This window comes from Hyperoodon ampullatus, assembly GCF_949752795.1.
Source record: "Hyperoodon ampullatus genome assembly, chromosome: 6".
NCBI classification, from domain to species: domain Eukaryota; kingdom Metazoa; phylum Chordata; class Mammalia; order Artiodactyla; family Ziphiidae; genus Hyperoodon; species Hyperoodon ampullatus.
Genome location: NC_136919.1, coordinates 29,651,531 through 29,670,387, shown reverse-complemented (window position 1 = coordinate 29,670,387; position 18,857 = coordinate 29,651,531).

The window sequence follows — 18,857 nt, the reverse complement described above, 5'->3', positions numbered from 1 at the left end:
GATCCAGCCTCATCCACCAGAACACAGGCACTAGTCCCCTCCACCAGGAAGCCTACACAACCCACTGAACCAACCTTAGCCACTGGGGACAGACACCAAAAACAAAGGGAACTACGAATCTGCAGCCTGCAAAAAGGAGACCCCAAACCCAGTAAGATAAGCAAAATGAGAAGACAGAAAAACACACAACAGGTGAAGGAGCAAGATAAAAACCCACCAGACCTAACAAATGAAGAGGAAATAGGCAGTCTACCTGAAAAAGAATTCAGAATAATGATAGTAAAGATGATCCAAAATCTTTAAAATAGAATAGACAAAATGCAAGAAACATTTAACAAGGACCTATAAGAACTAAAGATGAAACAAGCAATGATGAGCAACACAATAAATGAAATTAAAAATACTCTAGATGGGATCAATAGCAGAATAACTGAGGCAGAAGAACGGATAAGTGAGGTGGAAGATAAAGTAGTGGAAATAACTACTGCAGAGCAGAATAAACGAAAAAGAATGAAAAGAACTGAGGACAGTCTCAGAGACCTCTGGGACAACATTCAACGCACCAACATTGAATTATAGGGGTTCCAGAAGAAGAAGAGAAAAAGAAAGGGACTGAGAAAATATTTGAAGAGATTATAGTTGAAAACTTCCCTAATATGGGAAAGGAAATAGTTAATCAAATCCAGGAGGCACAGAGAGTACCATATAGAATAAATCCAAGGAGAAATACACCAAGACACATATTAATCAAACTGTCAAAAATTAAATACAAAGAAAATATATTAAAAACCGCAAGGGAAAAACAACAAATAACACACAAGAGGGTCCCTATCAGGTTAACAGCTGATCTTTCAGCAGAAACTCTGCAAGCCAGAAAGAAGTGGCAGGACATATTTAAAGTGATGAAGGAGAAAAACCTGCAACCAAGATTACTCAACCCAGCAAGGATCTCATTCAGATTTGATGGAGAAATTAAAACCTTTACAGACAAGCAAAAGCTGAGAGAGTTCAGCACCACCAAACCAGCTTTACAACAATTGCTAAAGGAACTTCTCTAGCCAAGAAACACAAAAGAAGGAAAAGACCTATAATAACCAACCCAAAACAATTAAGAAAATAGGAATAGGAACATATATATCGATAATTACCTTAAATGTACATGGATTAAATGCTCCCACCAAAAGACACAGATTGGCTGAATGGATACAAAAACAAGACCCATATATATGCTGTCTACAAGAGACCCACTTCAGACCTAGACACACATACAGACTGAAAGAGGATGGAAAAAGATATTCCATTCAAATGGAAGCCAAAGGAAGGTTGGAGTAGCAATTCTCATATCAGACAAAATAGACTTTAAAATAAAGACTATTACAAGAGACAAAGGAGGACACTAAATAATGATCAAGGGATCGATCCGAGAAGAAGATATAACAATTGTAAATATTTATGCACCCAACATAGGAGCACCTCCATACATAAGGCAAACACTAACAGCCATAAAATGGGAAATCGACAGTAACACATTCATAGTAGGGGACTTTAACACCCCACTTTCACCAATGGACAGATCATCCAAAATGAAAATAAATAAGGAAACACAGCTTTAAATGATACATTAAACAAGATGGACTTAATTGATATTTATAGGACATTCCATCCAAAAACAACAGAATACACATTTTTCTCAAGTGCTCATGGAACATTCTCCAGGATAGATCATATCTTGGGTCACTAATCAAGCCTTGGTAAATTTAAGAAAATTGAAATTGTATCAAGAATCTTTTCCGTCCACAATGCTATGAGACTAGATATCAATTACAGGAAAAAATCTGTAAAAAATACAAACACATGGAGGCTAAACAACACACTACTTAATAACAAAGTGATCACTGAAGAAATCAAAGAGGAAATCAAAAAATACCTAGAAACAAATGGCAATGGAGACACAACGACCCAAAACCTATGGGATGCAGCAAAAGCAGTTCTAAGAGGGAAGTTTATAGCAATACAATCCCACCTTAAGAAACAGGAAACATCTCGAATAAACAACCTGACCTTGCACCTAAAGCAATTAGAGAAAGAAGAACAAAAAAACCCCAAAGTTAGCAGAAGGAAAGAAATCATAAAAATCAGATCAGAAATAAATGAAAAAGAAATGAAGGAAATGATAGCAAAGATCAATAAAACTAAAAGCTGGTTCTTTGAGAAGATAAACAAAATTGATAAACCGTTAGCCAGACTCATCAAGAAAAAAAAGGGAGAAGACTCAAATCAATAGAATTAGAAATGAAAAAGGAGAAGTAACAACTGACACTGCAGAAATACAAAAGATCATGAGAGATTACTACAAGCAACTCTATGCCAATAAAATGGACAACCTGGAAGAAATGGACAAATTCTTAGAAATGCACAACCTGCCAAGACTGAATCAGGAAGAAATAGAAAATATTAACAGACCAATCACAAGCACTGAAATTGAAACTGTGATTAAAAATCTTCCAACAAACAAAAGCCCAGGACCAGATGGCTTCACAGGCAAATTCTATCAAACATTTAGAGAAGAGCTAACACCTATCCTTCTCAAACTCTTCCAAAATATAGCAGACGGAGGAACACTCCCAAACTCATTCTACGAGGCCACCATCTCCTTTATACCAAAATCAGACAAGGATGTCACAAAGAAGGAAAACTACAGGCCAATATCACTGATGAACATAGATGCAAAAATCCTCAACAAAATACTAGCAAACAGAATCCAACAGCACATTAAAAGGACCATACACCATGATCAAGTGGGGTTTATTCCAGGAATGCAAGGATTCTTCAATATACGTAAATCAATCAATGTGATATACCATATTAATAAATTGAAGGAGAAAAACCATATGATCACCTCAATAGATGCAGAGAAAGCCTTTGACAAAATTCAACACCCATTTATGATGAAAAACCCTGCAGAAAGCAGGCATAGAGGGAACTTTCCTCAACATAATAAAGGCCATATATGACAAACCCACAGCCAACATCGTCCTCAATGGTGAAAAACTGAAAGCATTTCCACTAAGATCAGGAACAAGACAAGGTTGCCCACTCTCACCACTCTTATTCAACATAGTTTTGGAAGTTTTAGCCACAGCAATCAGAGAAGAAAAGGAAATAAAAGGAATCCAAATTGGAAAAGAAGTAAAGCTGTCACAGTTTGCAGATGACATGATACTATACATAGAGAATCGTAAAGATGCTACCAGAAAACTACTAGAGCTAATCAATGAATTTGGTAAAGTAGCAGGATACAAAATTAATGCACAGAAATCTCTGGCATTCCTATATACTAATGATGAAAAATCTGAAAGTGATATCAAGAAAACACTCCCATTTACCATTGCAACAAAAAGAATAAAATCTAGGAATAAACCTACCTAAGGAGACAAAAGACCTGTATGCAGAAAATTATAAGACACTGATGAAAGAAATTAAAGATGATACAAATAGATGGAGAGATATACCATGTTCTTGGATTGGAAGAATCAACATTGTGAAAATGACTCTACTACCCAAAGCAATCTATAGATTCAATGCAATCCCTATCAGACTACCACCGGCATTTTCCACAGAACTAGAACAAAAAATTTCACAATTTGTATGGAAACACAAAAGACCCCGAATAGCAAAGCAATCTTGAGAACGAAAAACAGAGCTGGAAGAATCAGGCTCCCTGACTTCAGACTATACTACAAAGCTACGGTAATCAAGACAGTGTGGTACTGGCACAGAAAGCAGAAGATGGATCAACGGAATAGGATAGAAAGCCCAGAGATAAACCGACGCACATATGGTCACCTTATCTTTGATAAAGGAGGCAGGAATGTACAGTGGAGAAAGGATAGCCTCTTCAATAAGTGAAGCTGGGAAAACTGGACAGGTACATGTAAAAGTATGAGATTAGATCACTCCCTAACACCATACACAAAAATAAACTCCAAATGGATTAAAGACCTAAATGTAAGGCCAGACACTATCAAACTCTTAGAGGAAAACATAGGCAGAACACTCTATGACATAAATCACAGCAAGATCCTTTTTGACCCAGCTCCTAGAGAAATGGAAATAAAAACAAAAATAAACAAATGGGACCCAATGAAACTTAAAAGCTTCTGCACAGCAAAGGAAACCATAAACAAGACCAAAAGACAACCCTCAGAATGGGAGAAAATGTTTGCAAATGAAGCAACTGACAAAGGTTTAATCTCCAAAATTTATAAGCAGCTCATGCAGCTCAATATTTAAAAAACAAACAACCCAATCCAAAAATGGGCAGAAGACCTAAATAGACATTTCTCCAAAGAAGATATACAGACTGCCAACAAACACATGAAAGAATGCTCAACATCATTAATCATTAGAGAAATGCAAATCAAAAGTACAATGAGATATCATCTCACACCAGTCAGAATGGCCATCATCAAAAAATCTACAAACAATAAATTCTGGAGAGGGTGTGGAGAAAAGGGAACCCTCTTGCACTCTTGGTGGGAATGTGAATTGGTACAGCCACTATGGAGAACTGTATGGCCGTTCCTTAAAAAACTACAAATAGAACTACCATATGACCCAGCAATCCCTCCACTGGGCATATACCCTGAGAAAACCATAATTCAAAAGGAGTCATGTACCAAATTATTCATTGCAGCTCTATTTACAATAGCCCGGAGATGGAAACAACCTAAGTGTCCATCAACAGATGAATGGATAAAGAAGATGTGGCACATATATACAATGGAATATTACTCAGCCATGCAAAGAAATGAAATTGAGCTATTTGTAATGAGGTGGATAGACTAGAGTCTGTCATACAGAGTGAAGTAAGTCAGAAAGAGAAAGACAAATATTGTATACTAACATGTATATATGGAATTTAAGAGGTAAAAAAATGTCATGAAGAACCTAGAGGTAAAACAGGAATAAAGACACAGACCTACTTGAGAATGGACTTGAGGATATGGGGAGGGGAAGGGTAAGCTGTGACAAAGCGAGAGAGAGGCATGGACATATATACACTACCAAACGTAAGGTAGACAGCTAGTGGGAAGCAGCTGCATAGCACAGGGAGATCAGATCGGTGTTTTGTGACCACCTGGAGGGGTGGGATAGGGAGGGTGGGAGGAAGGGAGATGCAAGAGGGAACAGATATGGGAACAGATGTATATGTATAACTGATTCACTTTGTTATAAAGCAGAAACTAATACACCATTGTGAAGCAATTATACTCCAATAAAGTTGTAAAAAATAAATAAATAAACAAATAAATAAATAAATAAATAGGGCATGAATGGATTCTTATCTGGAGAAAAAAATTCTTCTGGGGAAGAATGGGCTGGAGAGTTTGTCTGGTTCTAGAGAAACTTTTGTACCGTATTAAGGAGTCTGACCTTAATTTGTAAGGAATGAGACATTAGAGGCAAGTGAAATCATTCCATTAATTTTTTCAATAGGCAATCCAATGTTTCCTTTATTGCAAATTATATATTAATAAACCATATAGCTTATATTTAGACTGACATAGTTTGTGATTTTCCCCAATGTCAAGTCTATAGGTACAGTGCCATTGCTTTGGAATACCCTCCCTTTGTTTTTTTTTCCCCATCCCATTTAATTTCGACTAAAATTAAATGATAGACAGCACTGAAGTTAAGCTAGAATAGAGAAATATTTGCTTCTGTACTTTTGACTGTGAGAAATGATGTTGATTCAATATAGCACCAGTGATGGGGATGGAATGGAGGCCAAGCATTAGCAAGACTTTTCCAGACTTTATGGGATTTATTGACTAAATATATCTGGGCTTTGTGAATATGGAGTGATAAGGAGAGGCAGAAATAGAGAATAGGTGAAGTTTCTAAAACTGGAAAACTCAAAAAGATAGTAAAAAATAAAATATCTTCTGAGCTTAAGATGTGAGGCAAAGATGCAGTGTAGAAAGATATCATTTTTATTGTTATTGTTTAGCCTCTTAGAAGTCATACATTTTAATGCATAAATGTCTCCCTTCATAAGGTACTTCAAATTAATCTATAAATTAAGTTACATATCTTTATTAATATTTATAATTGGAAGTTAAATTATCAAATTGTATGTTTACGTGCACTCTAATGAGCAGCAAGTAGATCCAATATGTAATTAACTTAATGGATTTGGCTATTACATGAACCCACCATTAGTTAAAGAACAAAGGAAAGATCAATTAGTTAATACTACGAGGATTTTTACTATAGTTATATGAGACCAACTGAAATCTTAGTCCAGGTTTTCTGTAAATGAATAACTATAAAACTGCAGAAATAATTATGCTGTATTAATTATCTATGAAAACAATTCAGGAAAAACATAATTTTTTATCTCATTTTTCAGACTAGATTACCCACAAAATTAAATACTTTTGCTTTAAATTTGGGTCCACAATGTCTGCCTCAAACGTCAATACTTATAAACACTTGACAATTATATATCTAGTACAGATTGGTGAGGAAGACTGAAGAAAATTGTGGCAACTTTGTTAATCAGCAAGGCCTTTAGATGGATTTTATTCCACAATTAAGCCAGATCCAGGATGTTCTGCATTTAATGGAAAGAACTGGTTTAAGAAGTAGAACATCCAGGCTGTAATAACAGCTCCATTGCTAATTAGCCTAAGATCTTTGTCAAGGTAAAAGCTGTCTGAATCTTAATTACCTCATGTATAAGTCACAAATAATTATACCTGCCTTACCAACTAAATAGTGACTCTGCATGCCAAAGCCATCATATATGAAAGGATGTGAGATTCTAAAACAATACAACAGTAACAGTGTGAGGCTGTTACAATCAGGAAAGTGCACTAGAAGCTCAGTGTATGACAACTATTAAGAGGAGTAATTGCAGCTATGTTCTATATTCTCATTTCTATACCTTCCACCTTCCTTTTTTTTGGATCTCGTCTGGTTTCTGTCACTGATTCTGCATAGTTTTAAACTTAGGTTGGAAAAAATGTAGACTAAGTATATGTCCTCTTCTAACCTTTCCAGCCCAAAGATTCAATCTTTTAGATCCCTTGTGCTTTCTGAGGAAAATAACTACTGGGGCTCATTTGATAATTTTTTCTTTATATCAACCAAGTTTAGCATGAAAAGAAAATAATATAAATAATCAAAGTAATAATAGTTAACTATTGAGTACTTGCTCTGTGCCAGATACTAAGTGTTTTAACATATTAACTAATGAAATTTTCTCTATAACCCAAGTACTATTGAAAATTATTTACTCTCCACACTCTGCCTCTATTCGTGAAATTTATTCCACTGTTTCTTGACTTGAGTTTGAGGTTGGTCCTGTGACTGGCTTTGACAAATAGAATGTTAGCAGGTGTAATGTGAACAAAAGCTTGAAAAGTTCTTGCATGATTGTCGTGCTTCCGTTATACAGAAGGAACTTGTCTGCTGATCCCAGGAGGAGGGTAATAAATATGTGGAACAGAGATATTCCAAATGAACTGTCATTAGCTGAGTCTCATCTGATCAGCCATATTCCCAGCTGACCACAGAAATGTGAACTAAATACAGTTGATGCTTGAACAATGCAGGTTTGAGCTGCACCTGTACACTTATATAAGGATTTTTTTTTCAATTAATATGTACTATAGCACTACACAATCCACAGTTGGTTGAATCTGCGAATGCAGAACTGTGGGTATGGAGGGAGATTTTCGACTATGTGAGTTGGGGGGAGCTGTCAGCACCCCTAACTCACATATTGTTCAAGGGTCAACAGTAAATGTTTATTATACTGTACACCATTGAGATTTTGTGTTTTTTTGTTACATATCATTGTTTTATCAGTGTTGACTGATACAGTAAGGTACTATTATTATCCCCATTTAATAGTGGAGGAAATTGGAACACAGATTAAATAATTTGCAAGGAATCACTCTGCTAAAGAAGAGTAAAGGTGGAATTTGAACCTGAATAATTCAGCTCCAGTAATAATATTTGGATTCCATTCTTATAACAACAAACTCAAAAACTACAACAGATATTTATAGAGTTTATTTATTTCTCTTTTTAAAAACTTGTACTGATAAAAAAAAATTCCCCTAAGCATATTTATAACAAAGACTGATGTCACAGGATTAGCAGAAATGTGAAAATAATGGACATGTTTTAATATGTAATTAGTATTTAGTATATTTTTAATATAATTACTAAATATTATATTACTAGTATTTTAATATTAAATATTCTCTATTTTTGCCTTTACTATTTTCTACTACTATTCTATTGAATCAGTGCCTTCTCTCATTCTATTTAGATTGACAAGTTCTTGAAATATTTTTTCTGGATTCCTTAGTAGATGATTTCTTAGAAGTATTTGTTCTTTTGAGTCTGTGGGATGAAATTTCCTTTAACTACTGCTCTATTTTCTTTCCATAGCCTCATTATTTCTTTTTCTGTATTCTTTAATTGTCTTTGAGTGAGGAAAGAAATATACAGACTCAGAACCTATAGACTGCCGTTGGACACCCTCTAATGTCTACTTGGGTGAAGGTTAAGTCTGTCTCTCAGTTCTAAGGCAGAAGAAATGTTTATTATCCACAGTTTCCAGCCTCACTTCCGTATTTTAGCAGCTATTCATTTTAAGTGAATCTTTTGTCCTGAGATGAAATTATTTTCTCTTTCCATAGCCTTATTTTCTCAATTTCTGATCTAATAGGTATAACACACACACACACTCACACACACACATACACACAAACACACACATATTTTCTGCTCCTATTATCTCCGTAATTTGTTGGAATTCTATTCCAAAAGAGATTCTAAATACTATTTCTAATTCTGCTCTGGAGCAGTGAGTATATTTTTGTTTCTGAAAGCATTTAGAAATTTGATCAGGGAAATTTTGTCATCTCTTCAAAATCATCACCTTTATAGCAGAGTCACGGTTATCCATATTTCTGATTAAAGCACAGCTTTTGTAGCTAAACCAGAAGGCAGAAAATGGGTAAGAAACAAAGTGACCTCCAACCTTTGTTTTTTCCTGAAAATTTCTGTTTTTAAGTGCAATGTGTTGCCCTGAGGTAAAAAAGAATAAGGTTTTAATAGCATAGTTCCATATAAAAAATAAATAAAATAAAATTCAAAGAAAAAAATAGCACATTTCCACATGCCTCATGGGTAGAGTTATTGTCTTCCAGATACTGGAGTAGAATTTTCCCAAGTTTAAATTTTTATTTGTTTCTAGGTACCAAGACACATATTAGTGGAAAGATAGCAGAGTCTATTTCAGGGGTAGATAGACAGACATCCTGTTAACTGGAGGTCTGAAGTTTTCTTTGAGCTATGCTGTCATTTTAGTATTCTACTAACCTTGTTTTCACTGTGACTACCTGTCCTGTCTTCCATGATCAATAAATATTTTAAGTATTAATTCAGTAATCTCACAACAGTGTTTAAAGAGCAAAAATACCACTGTTAACTTACCTCATTTTAATTGCTTTGGGAGTTTTAGAGCTGAAAAACCTTAGGAATTAGTAGGTCATCTTCTTCACTTTATAGATGAGGGCTAATAGTTTGCCTTAAGACAAACAAGTTAGTGTTAAAGAAAGGACTGAAATTTAGGCAACACATCAATTAATCCAAATTGCTACTGAAGAGGAGCAAACTATATCACCCCCAAATATGCCTCTTTGGCATATTGATTATTTTAGGCTAATTATTTTTAAGAAAGAGCAGACATAGGAAAAACTGAGTAGAAGTTATCCTTTTGTAAGAAACATTTACATTTACAAGGGAAATCTGCATTTGTAACCATGTCTCCCTCCCTGTACCAGGAAGAGGGAGACAACCAAATCTCTAGAAACTGTTATCAATTGAGAGGCAATGACTTAAATCTGCATAATAACCATATCCTTCTTTACTGTGCTTTTCTTAGCAACTTCCCATAACTGACTCCCCATCCCTAACATCTTCTTTTGTCTTTAGCAGAAGACGGTATTTCAGGTAATGGCTTTGGCCATTTCAGACAGTTACTCAGTTTTCCTTGGTATCTCCCATGGATACAGGAGGTCTACATGTTATTAAACTTTTGTTTGTTTTTCTTCTGTTAGTCTGTCTTATATCAATTTAATTATTAGACTGAAACTGAGTAGGACCCTGTGGTACCCTCCCAGGTACAAATCCTTTCTGTGCCCCGTTTCTTGTCTGTAAGAAATAGGTTTTATTCAGCCTCCTTTACCTTTCCTAAGTTCCAAAGGGCAGATTCAAATAGCTGCTAATTACGGAAATGAGGGAATGCAGAAATAAAGGAGGAATAGTCAAGAAACAATAGTGCAGCAATGGGGCAAGGTCCTTGTTCCTTCCTGAAGAAATATACATAATAATATCTTTGAGTTCTTCTGCAGAAGATAAGGCCCCCACCCAGGTGGAAAGTGGTAACTTTAGGCTTAGCACAAGATTCCTGGAACACCACCCTTTTACCTCCCACCAACCAACCAAAAGAAAGTCACACACCCTGCAGCCCTCACTCCAAATTTTGCCTATAAAAACTTCTCCCCCCAAACCATCAGGGAGTTAAGGATTTTTTTGAGCATGAGCCACCCGTTCTCCTTGCTTGGCCCTGCAATAAACTTACCTCTGCTCCAAACTCAAACTTTTCTGTTTGGTTGGCCTCACTCTGTGTCAGGCACATGAACTCACATTTGGTAACAAGACCAGCCAAAGAGCCTAAAAATGTAGGAGGAAAATTTTTCCACCCCTACAATTTTGGCAGCCACAAAGGGACTATAAACCAGTTGGACACTTTTCACTCCAGGATTGCTGCAGCTGAGAGATCCTGGGACCTCTGACAAAAGCTGGCAGAAGGTAAGAACCTTACCATGTCAGTCTCCTGGATCTCTGCCTGCAGGGTCTTTTAGAAGTGAAAATGGTGAGAGTCCTTTTCTTTTTCTAAATTTAGAGTAGCAGGAGAAAATATTTACGTGAATTTATTCATGTAAAATTGTGTATAGAAACTTTGGTAAAAATTTGTTATGAGTACTCTTGTTTTCTATTGATACTTTTCTTGCTGGAGATGGTTATTATTTTCTTTTTTCTCTGCCATCTTGTTCTATGTTCTCAGAGCTTGGCTTTATGATTAGTGATAATATTCTCTCTGGCCTCTGCCAGCTGGTGGATACATGTACCAGCATGGATCTGGTGGACAGCCAAATAGGCTGTGGATCTGATAAGCCAGTTAGTCAGAAGCACATGTAACAATGCTGGCTTGTGACAGAATCTCTCTTTGTCTGATTATGAATGCTCTCAAGGGAGTTTGTCACAAGGCACTTCAGTCCATAAGGGTCCTTTTTTATCTCAATCTTCATTACTTAGTGCTGGAAAAATCCCATTCCAGTAGTGCCTGCCTGGTGTTACAGATTAGTGGGTCTATAACTGGAGTCACCTCACATTCTTATGGGAAACTAGAGACACTATTTTCACACTACCATTCTTACTGCCTGTAGCAATAAAGGGCTTTTACTTTCTTAGACTATCCATTTATTGAAGTGGATTATAAGAGTAACTGATTTCAGGGCCATGTCTTTAGATTTGAGTGCTGCAGAGTTAAAGAGAATGTTTGGGTTGATACAAAGCCCACAGGGCACTACCCAGGTCATTGTAAATGCTGTGATTAAAGAGCCTTCTTTCACATGGGCACCCTATATAAACTTACTGTTCCAAAACTGGAAAATAATTCAGGAAGGCTTCTCAAATTTCCTTTACAACTTCCCCTCAAGGATCTTAGAGATGCTAATAAAAACATTAGGTTAATCAACAAGATTATGGGAATAAGCCAAGAGGAGAATCAGGGACTCTTCCCAACAAGGTGGAAATTTTCTTAACAGTTATTAAGGTTACCTAACTCAAGTTCGGCTTCTCACCACTCAAAAGTCAATAATCAAGAGGCAAATGTTGGTAGAAAGGAAAGTTACTTTAATCAGAAAGCCGGCAATCTAGGGAGAAGTTGGACTTATGTCCCAAGACCAACTCCAAAGACTTTGCTCAGCCATGACAATTTTTAAAGGGAAATATGGCAAACAATCTCAGTTAATCATTAACGTAGGAGGTCAGATTCTTCATCATTTTTCTGTTGCATATAGACCTTCTGAGTTCTCCTAATCTTCCTTTGGATGCTATCTTGCCAAAGTGGTCTGCCTGCAAATTTGCTAAGGGGGGAAGCTGGGGGTAGCTAGTCAGTCATTCTTTAACTACTTAATTCTTCATTCTTACTCTTTTTAATCCAGAAAAAGAGCCAACAGGTTAAGCAAGGCATTGTGCACATCCAGTAGAGCAGAAATTAGGAATTACATTAAATGTTAACTAGTGATCTCATTTTTATAATTAAGGTTTAAGAGGAACAGAAATAAGCAAACAGGAAAGGGGCAAAGGAGCTGCTTATGCTAAGAAATAAGGTGAATAATGTGAATATTGATTGGGACAAAACAAAGAGAAAACAGAAAAGAAAGAATCATGGGATTCATCTCAGCAAAGGATATTGTTATATGGTTATTAAGAAATGGGATGAATAAAATGGACATTGACAGGGTTAAAACAAAGGTCTTAATATAGCACTAACAAAGATTGTATGAGTCAAAATGGACCCCATTAAGGAGCCCAAACAAGTCTGCTCTATTACCCCAGTTTGGAGAAATTTAAAAGCTGGAAGGGCAAATGTTGCTATGAGAAGCCTGACCAGCAACCACTTGGGGCAAAGGTTAGAGAGATTAATCAAGTTAAAGATTGATACAAGGGCCAGGGTTCCTTGACTTGACCCCTCACTGGGGATCTAAAGCCTTTTCCACAAGAGTAAAATGATTAGGGGATACAGGAACCCCATGAACTGGGTTACCAAAACCCATTGTTGAAACTGTGACTCAGGCACCAATTAGATTTAGAAAATGTAAAAGTCTAAGAGTTGACAGGATTATGAAAGTCAAAATGTTTAAGCAGGTATTAAGTAAAGAAGTTGTGTCAAAACTTAACTGGGTAAGAATTTACAGAATTAATGAAAAAACAAGATTCAATCAGCACAAGAATTAATAACATGGACTGAATAAACTGAGGAGGATTAATATAATTTTTATGACATTTTGTTTGAAATATTGCTTTTTTTTTAATGTTTTATTTTTCCAGATTTAAGGAAACTTTTTCTCTTTGCTCTTAGGCTATCTATGACTTAGAGCAATTTGGTAAGATATACTTTTATAAATAAAGATGAAACATTTATCCTTTTTTCTACCTACCTGATCTCTCCAGAATTCAGAAACAATTAGTGAATATTCTTATTTTCATGGCAATATAGTTATTCACATACGTTCAGTAAGAATCCATTCTCTTTGTAATAAGACACAATTGGATAATATAATTGGATATATTATCAAGGCTTTGACTGGAATGTCAGATTTGAGAATGTGCATAGACTCAGATATGACCAGACAGCTTTAAGAAACTAAGGTTGACTTTATAGAGCCAATTAAGTCCCTTAAAGATATTGGCCTGGTTCCTTGCTTACAGAGTTCCCAGCAGCCTAGCCAGGTGAGTAAGGGAGGTCACTTCCTGGCAGGTAAAAGAAACTCAGGATATTTTGGGGACCTTGAGAAGAGAGAATTAATTAACCCAAATCCATAGGTATTGCAGGCAAAGTCTGATGGCAAGTCCTTGGCATGGCCCCTGGCCTTGAGAGGTTTTTAAAAGTTCAATCTGAGATTCCTTATGAAAAGTTCTAGAAAAGCAGATTTAAAAGAGCCTATATAGTTAATGGCTATTCTTGCTGCACTTATGTAAATTACCAGACCAACTTTATTGAATCTAGACTTATTTTTCAAACAAATTAGTATTAATTTGTCTCTCTTTGGTAGAAATGAGAGTGATATTGGTGAGAGAAATTATGTACCTGTAGAAACTATAATACACACTTGTGGATATTAGATTTCAGTACTGTTCATTGTCTTTTTTTTTTTTTTTTTGCGGTAGGCGGGCCTCTCACTGTTGTGGCCTCTCCCCTTGCGGAGCACAGGCTCCGGAGCACAGGCTCAGCGGCCACGGCTCATGGGCCCAGCCGCTCCGCGGCATGTGGGATCCTCCCAGACCGGGGCACGAACCCGCGTCCCCTGCATCGGCAGGCGGACTCCCAACCACTGCGCCACCAGGGAAGCCCGAATTGTCTTTGAGATTTTATTATTTACTTGTAAACTGGACTAGATCCTAAATTCTTGTTTCCTCCAAATATCTGTTTATGACTCTCCAAACTAATGTTTTCAATTTTATCCCATTCTTTTGACTTGGAATCACTAAGATCAAAAATTGCCTTTTAATCCCCTAAAGCCCTGCAAACTGAAGCTATATGACTTGATATAAACTTCAGAGAAATTGTCACAACAGCTCATGTTTAGACAATCTTTGTGCCTGTTGCTGTGTGGGCCACTCAGAAAGTACCAGTCTACCTGATGACATCATCAGAGGCATTCAAACTGCAAACCAGGAAAATCTGTCAGATTGCCACTGCCTGCTCTCCCTCCATCTGAAGATGCTTCGAGCCTGACATCTAGAAATTTTCCCTCAACTGGTAGTTCTCAGGACTCAGACCCTGGGTTTATAAGTTGCTCTAATCATTAACCTTTATTTTGCTTTGTTTTTTGTTTCCATAGAAGTACCACTTATTAAATACCTGGTTTATGCAATATAGGGCAAACTTTGGGAGCTCACTGGCATCACCTGCCTCCTGAAATGAGACACAACTGTTTAACTGAAATGACCTATTCTTAAGAATAGGTTCAATGAGATATGGAGCAATGAATGTTGCTTCTGGATTATGAAACGTCTTTAAAGTTTCAAAGATGGGACTGAATAAGAGCAAAACATACCACCCCAACACCCCAAAATATGTCTCTTTGGTATATTTATTATTCTAGGCTGATTATTTTTAAGAAACAGAAGACATAAGTAAAGCTCTGAAAACTGAGTAGAAGTTATACTTTTGTAAAAACTATTTACATTTATAAGGGAAATCTCAACTTGTAAGGGTGTCTCCCTTGCTGTACCAAAAAAAAAAGAGGGTATCTAAACCTTTAGGAACTTATCAGTGCAGAAGGCAACAACTTAAATCTGTATAACAGTCTGTATAACATACCCTTCTTTTCTGTGCTCTTCCTGATAACTTCCCATAAGTGACTCTCAACCCCCAACATCTGTCTTTAGCTGAAGATGGCATTTGAGGTAATGGCTTTAGACATATCAGGGAGTTACTGAGTTTTCCTGGGTATCTCCCATGGATAAAGAAGGTATGCATGTTATTAAACTTTTGTTTTTCTTCTATTAATCTGTGTTATATCAATTTCATTATTAGACCAGCCAAGGAACCTAGAAGGGTAAAAGAAAAATTTTTCTACCCCTATACTTCTAACATCATCACATGATTTTTTGATTGGCCAAGTAAATTATACTGGAAGCTAACTCTACTCAGACTTAAATGTAACTGTGAAAAAACAAGGAGTTTGAAATACAGGGAGGAAACTCAAGTGATGAGCATATATCACATGTTATACACTGTGAGAGCATGTTAAAAATCATCTTATCTAGTAATAACAACTACCCTGTAGAATATAATATTTCCCCAATTGAAAGGCAAGAAAAATACTCAACTGAAGCATTCACTCACTTGATCAAGGTCACACAACCAGTAAATTCAGAGCCTTCATTTTAATCCAAAGTTGGAGAGTGTGTTGAACCTCACTTTCTATTTTTAGACATTGTTTACTTTGTCAAGTTACTTGTAATCCCTGAGTCTTAGTTTCTGCATCTGTTTAAAAGAAAAAAAGAAAAGAAAAAAAAAGGTTATTACCTCTCTGATAAAATTGGTGTAAGGGTGAAATTGGAGAATGAATGTGGAAGTGCTTTTAAAATCATACTGTGCAATACTGTTAGATATTATTTATATCCTCTTAAAGTAGTCATCATCACCAAGTTTTACCATCACATTTAGCACTTAAACGCAGTTGAGCGTTACAGAGTTCTGCCTGACAAGGGAAAGATAACAGCAGGCTAAAATGAATGCTCCCTAATCCCTATCTACTCATCTGCAGTTGCTGTGAATTGATAATATTCCCCTGAATTTTCAACCTTAGTTCACTAGCATCAAAATTCTGATGAATGAGTGAAGCTGTTCAGCCTCAAGCAGCATTTATCTGCAGAGGTATCTTTTAGCTTACAAAGTTGTAAAAACAACCTGCCAAGATGAAAGACGAAAAAATATTGCCTTACATTTATAGCAGGTTATCCTATACTGCAGAAGTACTGACTTTGTCCATCCATGCTGATAGAACACCTGGTGGCCACTGTTAAGTGTGAAAGTGGAGATTTTGCCAAGTCAGGAAGGAGGTTAAAACGGTTTGTCTTTAACCAAGGGAAAAGTTTTTAAAAGTAAAGATGTTCTTTTGGCTATTTTGTTGACTTCATATATAGTTAGCCTTCTTGGTTTCCATGTACTTGTATGTGCTTTAAAATAATTGTTATTTTTGAAGAATAGATATATGTTTATATTTTTCAGGTAAATTTAAATATATGATTGAAAAATCCTGTTGAGTGAGGGAATTTTTATGAGGGTAACAATAGGTCTCACATAATCTCAAATATGTTTAAAATAATACAATAAAAAGATAAATGTTACAATAATATTAGAAATATATTTCATATTGTATAGCTTGTTGAGAAACCTTGTACAGAGAGGACAAACATACTCCTGATAAACAGATAAGAAAACTGAGGCTCAGAGATTATATGTTTTCTTAATGTCACACAGTTATAGATTATTAAAGTCAGGATTCAAATATATGTGAGGAAAGGAGGGGGAAGAATTTTATATGTACTAATATCTTTGTATATTCAGAGAATCTTCATTTTAATGAATTTATTGGGAAGTTATGAAACTGTGCAGTTCAGACTGGGACTTGAACCCACAGTCTTTTAACTGAGATCACAGACCTGGTCTCAGCACTTGATGAAGCTCAGGTTCTTGATGTCTCATCACAGGAAGAATTCAGTGAGAGACAAAGTGATAGGTAAGAAGTGGATTTATTTAGAGAGAAACACACTCCTCAGGCAGAGTGTGGGCCATCTCAGAAGGTGAGAGCAGCACCAGCGTATGGCATTGTCAGTTTTTATAGGGATGCGTAATTTCATAGGCTAATGAGTGGGAGGAATATTCCAGCTATTTTGGGGAAGGGGTGGGGATTTCCAGGGATTGGGCCACTGCCCACTTTTGACCTTTATGGTCGGCCTTGGAACTGTCATGGCACTTATGGGTTTGTCATTTAGCTTGCTGATGCGTTACAATGAGCGTATAGTGGAAATCAACTCATCTGCCATCTTGGACTTATTTGGTTCTAATCAGTTTATTTCGTGTCCTCGGGTTATGTCATTCTTTTAAAGGTTGTGCCCTGTCCCCTTCTCTCCTGTTTCAGTTAGATGTTTCATACAACGAAATTTCCAGGTAATGAATTTTTATTCTTTCATATCCCTGACATCTAAATCTTTAATTTTAGCACTTGGAAGAAAGTGTATTAGAGATGAGTTTAATATTTACTTTCTCTTTTCCTTGATAGCTCATTGTTATCATGAAGGTCAGTGGGCTTCAAAAATGCCTTTAGAATTACATGGGAAGTGAAGTGTTGTTTGCCCCTACAGTGAATGGTCTGCTGTGTTTTTATATTGAGCAGAATGAATTTTTCTGCTGCTAAATTATTGTCTGCTTTCCCACTTGTCTATTTAGGAAGTAACTTCCTCCCTCCTTTTATCACCAACCCCAGTCTTTCTACTTGCTGTTGTAAGGTAGGAAAAAAAAAAATTCCTCTACCCTTCAGGATTCTCAGCTGAGACGCCCCTCTAATAAAATACAGAGTAACCGGAGAAAAACAGATATTTAATAACATGTATAACTCCTGTATATATGGGAGTTCCATTATCCAGGAAAACTAACTCCCTGAAATGGTTCAAGCCACCACCTTATAATATTATCTCCAGCTAAAGACAAAAGATGTTGGAGGGGTGGGTGGGAGCAAGTTACAGGAGGTTATCACGAAAAGCAAGGTAAATAAAGGTATGTTGTTGTTATGCAGATTTCAGTTATTGCCTTCTCTATTGATAAGAGTCAAGAAATTTAGTCACCCTCTTCTGTCTAATAGGGAGGAGTCACTCTTACAAATGGAGATTTCCCTTATAAATGTAAATTTCTCTTACAAAAAAGAGGGTAACTTCTATTTGGTTTTCAGAGCTTCTCCTGTGTCTCCTCTTTCTTAAAAATAATCAGCCCCAAATAATCCTTATCCCAAAGAGGCATATTTGGGGATGACAAATTCAGCTCCCCTTCACTGTTTGTTTTCAAAGTAAGGGCGACGTAGTTAGAGTTGAGAATTTGAGAATTTCCTTGAGTTAAAATGCACAAGACTTAATGAAAAAAAAAAAGCTAACATTGTGATTAAGAGTTTGTTTAAATTTCCTTTAAATCCCATGTTTTCAGTTATATTCTGAGGGGTTATAATACATGCAGATTTACTAAAACTTCCTAATAGTGACATGTTACCTGTTCTCAATTGAGAATGTATTTCATAATATTCATGGTATGAATAATTTTTACCACACCTCTATATTTACTTATTTTCTACATTTTTCTTTTTTTTTCTTTTCTTTTTTTTTTTCCTTTGGACTCGTACAAATCACTTTTCATTATATTTGTACAAAGCATGGGATTTCAATACAAAGATGTACTAAAGAGAGACACTGGAAAACTG